This window comes from Martes martes (assembly GCF_963455335.1).
Source record: "Martes martes genome assembly, chromosome: 8".
NCBI classification, from domain to species: domain Eukaryota; kingdom Metazoa; phylum Chordata; class Mammalia; order Carnivora; family Mustelidae; genus Martes; species Martes martes.
Genome location: NC_137895.1, coordinates 84,355,922 through 84,363,325, shown reverse-complemented (window position 1 = coordinate 84,363,325; position 7,404 = coordinate 84,355,922).

Sequence of the window (7,404 nt, the reverse complement as noted above, 5' to 3'; positions counted from 1 at the left end):
GTGTGTGGGTTGACCAAGTGATTTGCTTCTAGTCTGTAGAACACAGCAAAAGTGTTGGGATGACACTTTTGTGATTAGGTTATCAGAAATGGCTCCCATCTTGTTAGCAGACTCTCTCCTTTGCTGGCTTTGTGAAGCAAGCTGTCATGTCTGAGTGGCCCATGCCCCCCATCCAACGACCTGAAGGAACTGAGTCCTATCAGCAGCCATGTGAACTGGAGTTGGATTCTTTCTCATTCGATCCTCAGATGAGACTGTGGTCCCAGCTGATGCTTTGTGTCTTTGTGAGATCCTGAAATCAAAAGCTCCCAGCTAAGACATGTCCCTACTCCTGATCTACAGAAACTATGAGATAGTAAGTGTGTGTTGTTTTAAGATGCCAAATGTATGGTAATGTGTTACGTAGCAATAAGTTAACTAATACACACATTTAATACAACAGCCTTGCACGTGGAAGTCATTTTATCACCCCTTTTTACTGAGGAGGAAACCAAGGCTCCGAGAAGATTGTCCAATGTACCAGTCATCTCTTTGGTTGCAAAAACAGAAACAGACTCCAACTAATGTTTGCAGAAATGACATTTATTAGAAGGGCAGGGAATCACTTGCTCACAGAATTGATGGAAAGGCCAGAGTACTAGCCAGGCTTTGAAAACAGGCAGGAACAGAGGGAAATTAGGCAGCAGGAACTGTGGAAGGGTCTGGTTTTGAATGCTCTTGCCACTGTCATTGGAGGCACAGCTGCCGAGAGCAGAATAAATTGTAAACTGCTCTAGCTTCTTCAAGTCACCAGCTCCAGACTCAAAGTCCTTAGTGGGAGTGCCTGATCACCTGATCGCTTGAGCTTGGGTCAGCTTTGCATATGTTGGTGCTTGGGATCAGCTCCCAGTCAGTGCTCAAAACTAGTTCATTCAGAGGGCTGCCTGGGTGGCTCAGTGGGTTAAGCCTCTGCCTTTGGCTCAGGTCATGATCCCAGGATCCTGGGATGGAGCTCTCTGCTCAGCAGGGAACCTGCTTCGCCCTCTCTCTCTCTCTGCCTGCCTCTCTGCCTACTTGTGATCCCTCTCTTTCCCTCTGTCAAATAAATAAATAAAATCTTAAAAAAAAAAAGTTCTGGGGTGCCTGGGTGGCTCAGTGGGTTGAGCCGCTGCCTTTGGCTCGGGTCATGATCTCAGCGTCCCGGGATTGAGCCCCACATCGGGCTCTCTGCTCAGTGGGGAGTCTGCTTCCCTCTCTCTCTCTCTGCCTACCTCTCTGCCTGCTTGTGATCTCTGTCTGTCAAATAAATAAATAAAATCTTAAAAAAAAAATAGTTCATTCAGTTTATAAACAAAAGACAAATCTGGCCCTAAGTGGAAGATTGGTTCATGCCCCTAAGTCTCAGAAACTGATATGACCCTTTGCTTTAATGCAATGACATTAGCAGGATTTCCCTGGATTTCCGAATTTCCCATACTGCCCCCACCCCTCAGCAGGAAGCCAGAGAAGATCAAGCAGTGAAAAACTGAGTTAACTATGGGTTGCAATGTCAGAAATCTGCCACCAGAGGGCACACGAGACTCAGAAATCTACTACGGGAGCATGAGGTTTTGGGGGCTGCAGAATTGTGTGGAAAGGTGGAGAAGGCTGAGGAAGTCAGCCTTGACTAGGGCTCTCTGCAGGCTGGGCTCTGAGGACCCAGGGAAGAAGGAGCAGTGGTGTGGTCACCAACAGGTTTCTCTTGTCCTCGTGGCTCTGGCTGCACCCTCTCCTTACAGTTGGGGCTTTGGGCTCCCCTGGTCTTTGCTCTGAGATCTTGGGAGTACCTTTGGACTCATTTTTATGGCATCAATTCTCCAACTGTAAACACTCCCCCCACCCCACGAGCCCCAGCTCAACAATGGAGTAGAGTGCAGGGGTGGGGTGAGGGGTGTGCCTCTGGCCCTGAAAATGGGGCAGGGTTGGGATGGGCAGTGGCTTTCCCAACCTAGAGCTTTCTACGGCAATAGGGCAGGAGGAGGTAATTTGTCTTCTCCTCTGGACTGTAACTTCCATTTCCTAGCACCATGCCTGGAATATGGTAGCTGCTCAATGAATATTTGTTGGTTGTTGATAATTATTTGGTATGAATAAACCGTGCAGAGGGAACCAAGGCAGGCTCAGAGGGTACTCCAACTCCAAAACATTTCCTGAGTCCTTCTCCTCAACAGCCCGCAGTTGCCATCCTTATCCAAGCCACTGCTCTTTCTCCCTGTACCACTGTGATTGCTTCTTAAGTAGGTTCCTTTGCATCTCTTGATCCCTCGATTTATTCTGTACCCATCAGCCAATGATCTTTTAGAACTGTAAATCGGATCATGCCACTTCCCAGCTTAACATCTTCCAAAGGCTTCTCATTACACTTTGAATGAAATCCAAACTCCTTACCCTGGCCTGTGAACTTCTATACTAGCTAGGGCATGCCTCCCTCTTTGACCTCATCTTGTACTCTCTTCTTCCAACACACTGGCCTTCAGCCTCACTGACTTTCTTCCTGTTTCTTGGATACAGCGAGTTTGCTATTGCCTTAGGACTTTTGCATGAGTTTTCCCCTCTGCATGGAATGCTCTTCACCCAGATTCTTTGCATGGCTGATTCCTTGCATTCAGGTCTCTGGGTGAACGTCCTCACTTCCTCAGAGAGGCCACTGACCATCCAGCTGAGGTTTCTCCCTCAGTCACTTCCTACCCATCCCCATTTCTTCCGAATTGTCATCATGGCACTTATCCCTGTCAACTACCTTTTCATCTGTTCCTTTGTTGCTTGACTCCTCCCAGTAGAAGGCAACTCCACGAGGACTGAGAGCCAGTCTGCTTACTGTATCCGTAGAGCCTACTCTTAGAACGGGACCTGGCCATAGTAGGCACTCGGTAAATATTTGTGCAAGGAACATTTGAATGAATGAATGGTGGGGAGCTAGGGAATGGGCAAGGGAAGTCTGTATCTCTCTGGAGTCTACAGGCAATCATTTCGTTCTTTTGGGTGGTCGTGATTGTGGGACTCGTGGTGGCCAAGGCCTCCTCTGACCCTGAGACCTAGAGGAAGCCAGAGTCTTTGGGGTGCTGGTGGAAGCAGCAGTCAGCCTAGGGGGTGGTGAAGCAGGCAGGGTAAATTTGCCTAATTGAATGAATGTGAGTGGTTTTTTTTTTTTTTAAGATTTTATTTATTTATTTATTTATTTGACAGAGAGAGAGAGAGAGAGAGAGAGAGCAAGAGAGGAAACACAAGCAAGGGGAGTGGGAGAGGGAGAAGCAGGCTTCCTGCTGAGCAGGGAGCCCAGGACCCTGGGATCATGACCTGAGCTGAAGGCAGCTGCTTAACAACTGAGCCACCCAGGTGCCCTAATGTGGGTTTTCTTTACACATCTTTCTTACTTTTCGGAAAAGGTGATGGACGGAAATCTGATCTTTAAGACAGAGAAATCCTCGAGTGGTTATTTGCACTGTAAAAGGAATCCAGGCTTTGTGAAAGGGAATAGCTCAGCTCTTTCCCAAATAGCTCGGGGAAGGCTCAGGCTCGAGCTGAGCCCATCCATTAGTTTGGTTACAGGGTGTTTTCAACACTGGATATTTATAGAATGTTGTTCAGATACACTTATGGCTATATGAAACTTGCATTTACATGTAATACACTCTCCTTGTAGGAATTTCTTCTTCCTGAAAATGAGAGGTTGTGATGACATCATGGTGACTGTGGTCTGTATTAGAAAAACCAAGGTCGGGGCACCTGGGTGGCTCAGTGGGTTGGGGCCTCTGCCTTCGGCTCGGGTCATGATCCCGGGGTCTTGGGATTGAGCCCCTCGTGGGGCTCTCTGCTCAGCGGGAGCCTGCTTCCTCCTCCTCTCTCTCTCTCTCTGCCTGCCTCTCTGCCTACTTGTGATCGCTGTCTGTCAAATAAATAAATAAATAAAATCTTTAAAAAAAAAATAAAAGAAAAACCAAGGTCATTGAGACCAAGCTAGATGGGGAGAAATAGAAATAGTCCATGCCAGGTGCCCATCACCACAGGGTGGTCCTTTCTGAATATTTTACTTATTGTCATGGTTCTTAAACTAGGCTCAGCGAGGCTGGTGTTCCGCAAGTTGCATCAAGGTGTTCTGTCCTGGAAATTCAGTAATAGCCACCTTGTCCTACTTCAAAGAAAAAAAAATTGGTAGTACTTTCTTACTGTTAAGGTTTTTCCAATTTTTTTTCTCCCTCAATCACTGGTGCCTGGGATTCTAGACTCTGTCAGATCTAGCAGAGCACAAATTGCGTAGTTATTTTAATATGTTATTATTTAATCGTGTGTTGCTAAAAGTATCATTTCTTCCAGGGGCTTGGAGTAAGTCTGAGAACCACTGTCTTAAAGTCTCCATTATTGGACCCCACTGTGCCTTCATTTTTCCCATGTCTAAGGTGAGTGTGATAATAATAGCATTGGGCAGCTTTATGAGGATTGATGAGTTATTTTATGGCAAAGGCTTTGAAGAGAACTTGGCACCTAGTAAATGCTGTGGGTGCTTGCTGTTAAAATTACGAAAAGGATAGCAGCTGAATTAGATCATTTTTATGACCCCTTCCTGCTCTGATGTCTTATAAGTTAAAGAATTCAATAATTGAGTGTTTCCCATATGCCTAGGACTAGCTCATGTTTCCTATCTATGGACTAAGAGCCTGGAATTATTTTTAAGGACCAGTCTACCGCACTATAAGAGAGCCTATGTGTAAGGTGCTGATGTTGAGGAGCAAAAAAAGGGGGGGTGGGGCTGATGGTGGCTCTGTCCTCCAGCAACCAACAGTGGAATTCAGGAGGCCAGATGAACACACCAGCCACACATAGGGTGGCAGAGGCCTGCGGGGCTGAATGGACCCAGAGATGGACCCAGATTAGCACATTTCTCCAGCTTACTTGGTTGGTGTCCAAGTTTGTTTGCATTCCAAAATAAAATGAAGGACAAAGCCTTCCATTCCAAAATATAAAAATTTATAATGCACATAGATGCATACAAATTTCAGAATTTCTTTTTTTTTTTTAAGATTTTATTTATTTATTTGAGAGAGAGAGAGATTGAGAGAACGAGTGGGAGGAGGGTCAGAGGGAGAGGCAGACTCCCCAAGGAACAGGACTGGATCTCAGGACCCTGGGATCATGACCTGAGCAGAAGGCAGATGCTTAAGGGACAGAGCCACCCAGGTGCCCCCCTTCCCCCTTTTTTTAAAAAAATATTTTATTTATTCATTTGACAGAGAGAGACCGCAAGTAGGCAGAGCAACAGACAGAGAGAGAGGGGGAAGCAGGCTCCCTGCTGAGCAGAGAGCCCGATGTGGGGCTCGATCCCAGGACCCTGGGATCATGACCTGAGCCGAAGGCAGAGGCTTAACCCACTGAGCCACCCAGGCGCCCCCCCTTCCCTTTTTTTAAAGTCAAATTTCAAAATTTCATAATTTCTTTTTTCTCAATTGTTTTTTGTATTTCAGTATGTGGCCCGTGAATACATTATTCTAAGAAGTAAATGGCAGATACTGGCTTCAGGTTGGAGAGGAAATTTTTTAAAAAGATTTTATTTATTTATTTGGGAGAGGAGAGAGAGAGAGCTAGAGAGCACAAGTGGTGGAGGAGAAGCAGGCTGCCCACAGAGCAGGGAGCCCAACGCAACCCATCCCAGGACCCTGGGATCATGACCAAGGATGAACGCAGCTAATAAACCGACTTAACCACGCAGGAGCCCCAGGAGAGGAAATGTGGGTAGGGGTGAAAACACTGGTTACTTGAATAGAGAAGTCAGGTGAAGAGGCCCCAAAGGCCAAATAATAGGCCAGGTTGGCATAACAGAGAATCATACATGACAGAATAATCAGACCCTTTCTCATTTCCCATTTTCGAACATTTTTCTATCTGAGCCTTAAAATCTTGTGAGAAAGACAAGGCAGATAATTTTATCCCTATTTAATTTTTAAAAATATTTTATATTAACTTGATTTTAGTAGAGTCTTTTAAAATTCCCATTTTAGGAGCACCTGGCTGGCTCAGTGGGTAGGGAGTGCCACTCTTGATCTCAGGATTGTGGGATCAAGACCCACTTTGGGTGCAGAGATTACTTAAAAATAAAATTTTAAAGGTGCGCCTTGGTGGCTCAGTGGTTGAGCAGCTGACTTGATTTCAGCTCAGGTCATGATCTCAGGGTCCTGGGATAGAGCCCAGCGTGGGCTCCCCACGCTTGAGTTGGCTGGAGATTTCTCTTTCCCTCTGCAAACTGTCCCCCTCATGCACATGTGCTCTCTCAAATAAACATATCTTTTTTAAAAAGTTCTTGTTTTCTAGATTTTATTTATTTATTTGAGAGAGTGAGAGAGAAAGAGAGAGAGAGAGACAGTGCGAGCACAAGTGGGGGTGGGGGTGTTAGGGGAGGAACAGGGAGAGAGGGAGAAGCAGAATCCCTGCTGAGCTGGGAGCTCAGATCCGCTGGATCCAGGGCCTCCAGGATCATGCCCTGAGCTGAAAGGCAGACCCTTAAAGGACTGAGCCACCCAGATGCCCCTTAAAAAAAATCTTAAAAAAACCCAAATTCCCATTTTATAGACGAGGCTCCAAGAGAGTAATGATTTACCGAAGTATATAGTTTGTAATTATATATGGCTGGTAAGTGATGGAAACCGATTTTCCTAATTCCTCCCCTCTCTTCTTTGCCTCAAGCTCTGTCCTGAGTTTAGGAATCCAAGTGGAGATTTGGCGTGGACAAGAGTTGGACTTCGAAGGACTAAGATGTAGAAGGCGCCAAGGCGTGAGCTGAAGTGGGACCTGGGCGCGGAAGAGGCTGCCAAAGGAAGGGGGAGCTACAGGTGTGATTGAGGGAGCCGCTGGCCAGGCCTCCAAGGGGAACCAGGCAGGCTGCCCTCTTCGCAGCTCCGGGGCAATGGTATTCATTCCAAAGTCAGGCTCGCCTACATTCTGGGAATTAACCCTCTTCCCCTTTCTGGCTATACCATGTTTCAAACCCTTAAGGGTTAAAGCCGCTCCCACGTGATTTTCCCATCGCCCAGGTAACTTGGGTTGCTGCTTTGTGCGAGAAAACATGGGAAATAAATAAAAGCCCCAAACAATTTTTCAGTATGTGCACCTAGCCATGCACCCCCTCACTCACCCCCACCCTCCACAGGGAAGCACGGGGTAAAAGGTGCCCGGGGGAGGGGCTCTGCACAGCGGCAGGTGCGAGGGGAGGGCTGCCCAGAGGGGCCAGTGTGCGGGGGGGCGCAGAATGGGGAGCAGCGCCCCTTCCTTCAGTCCCCTTCTTGGGCTCCGGGTGCAGCAGGTTCGCGTCGGGCCCATGCCCCAGAGGGCTGGGGGAGGAGGAAACAAGTGGCGTGTGGGGAAGCAGGCCGCACACACCTGGCGCCCGGTGGAATG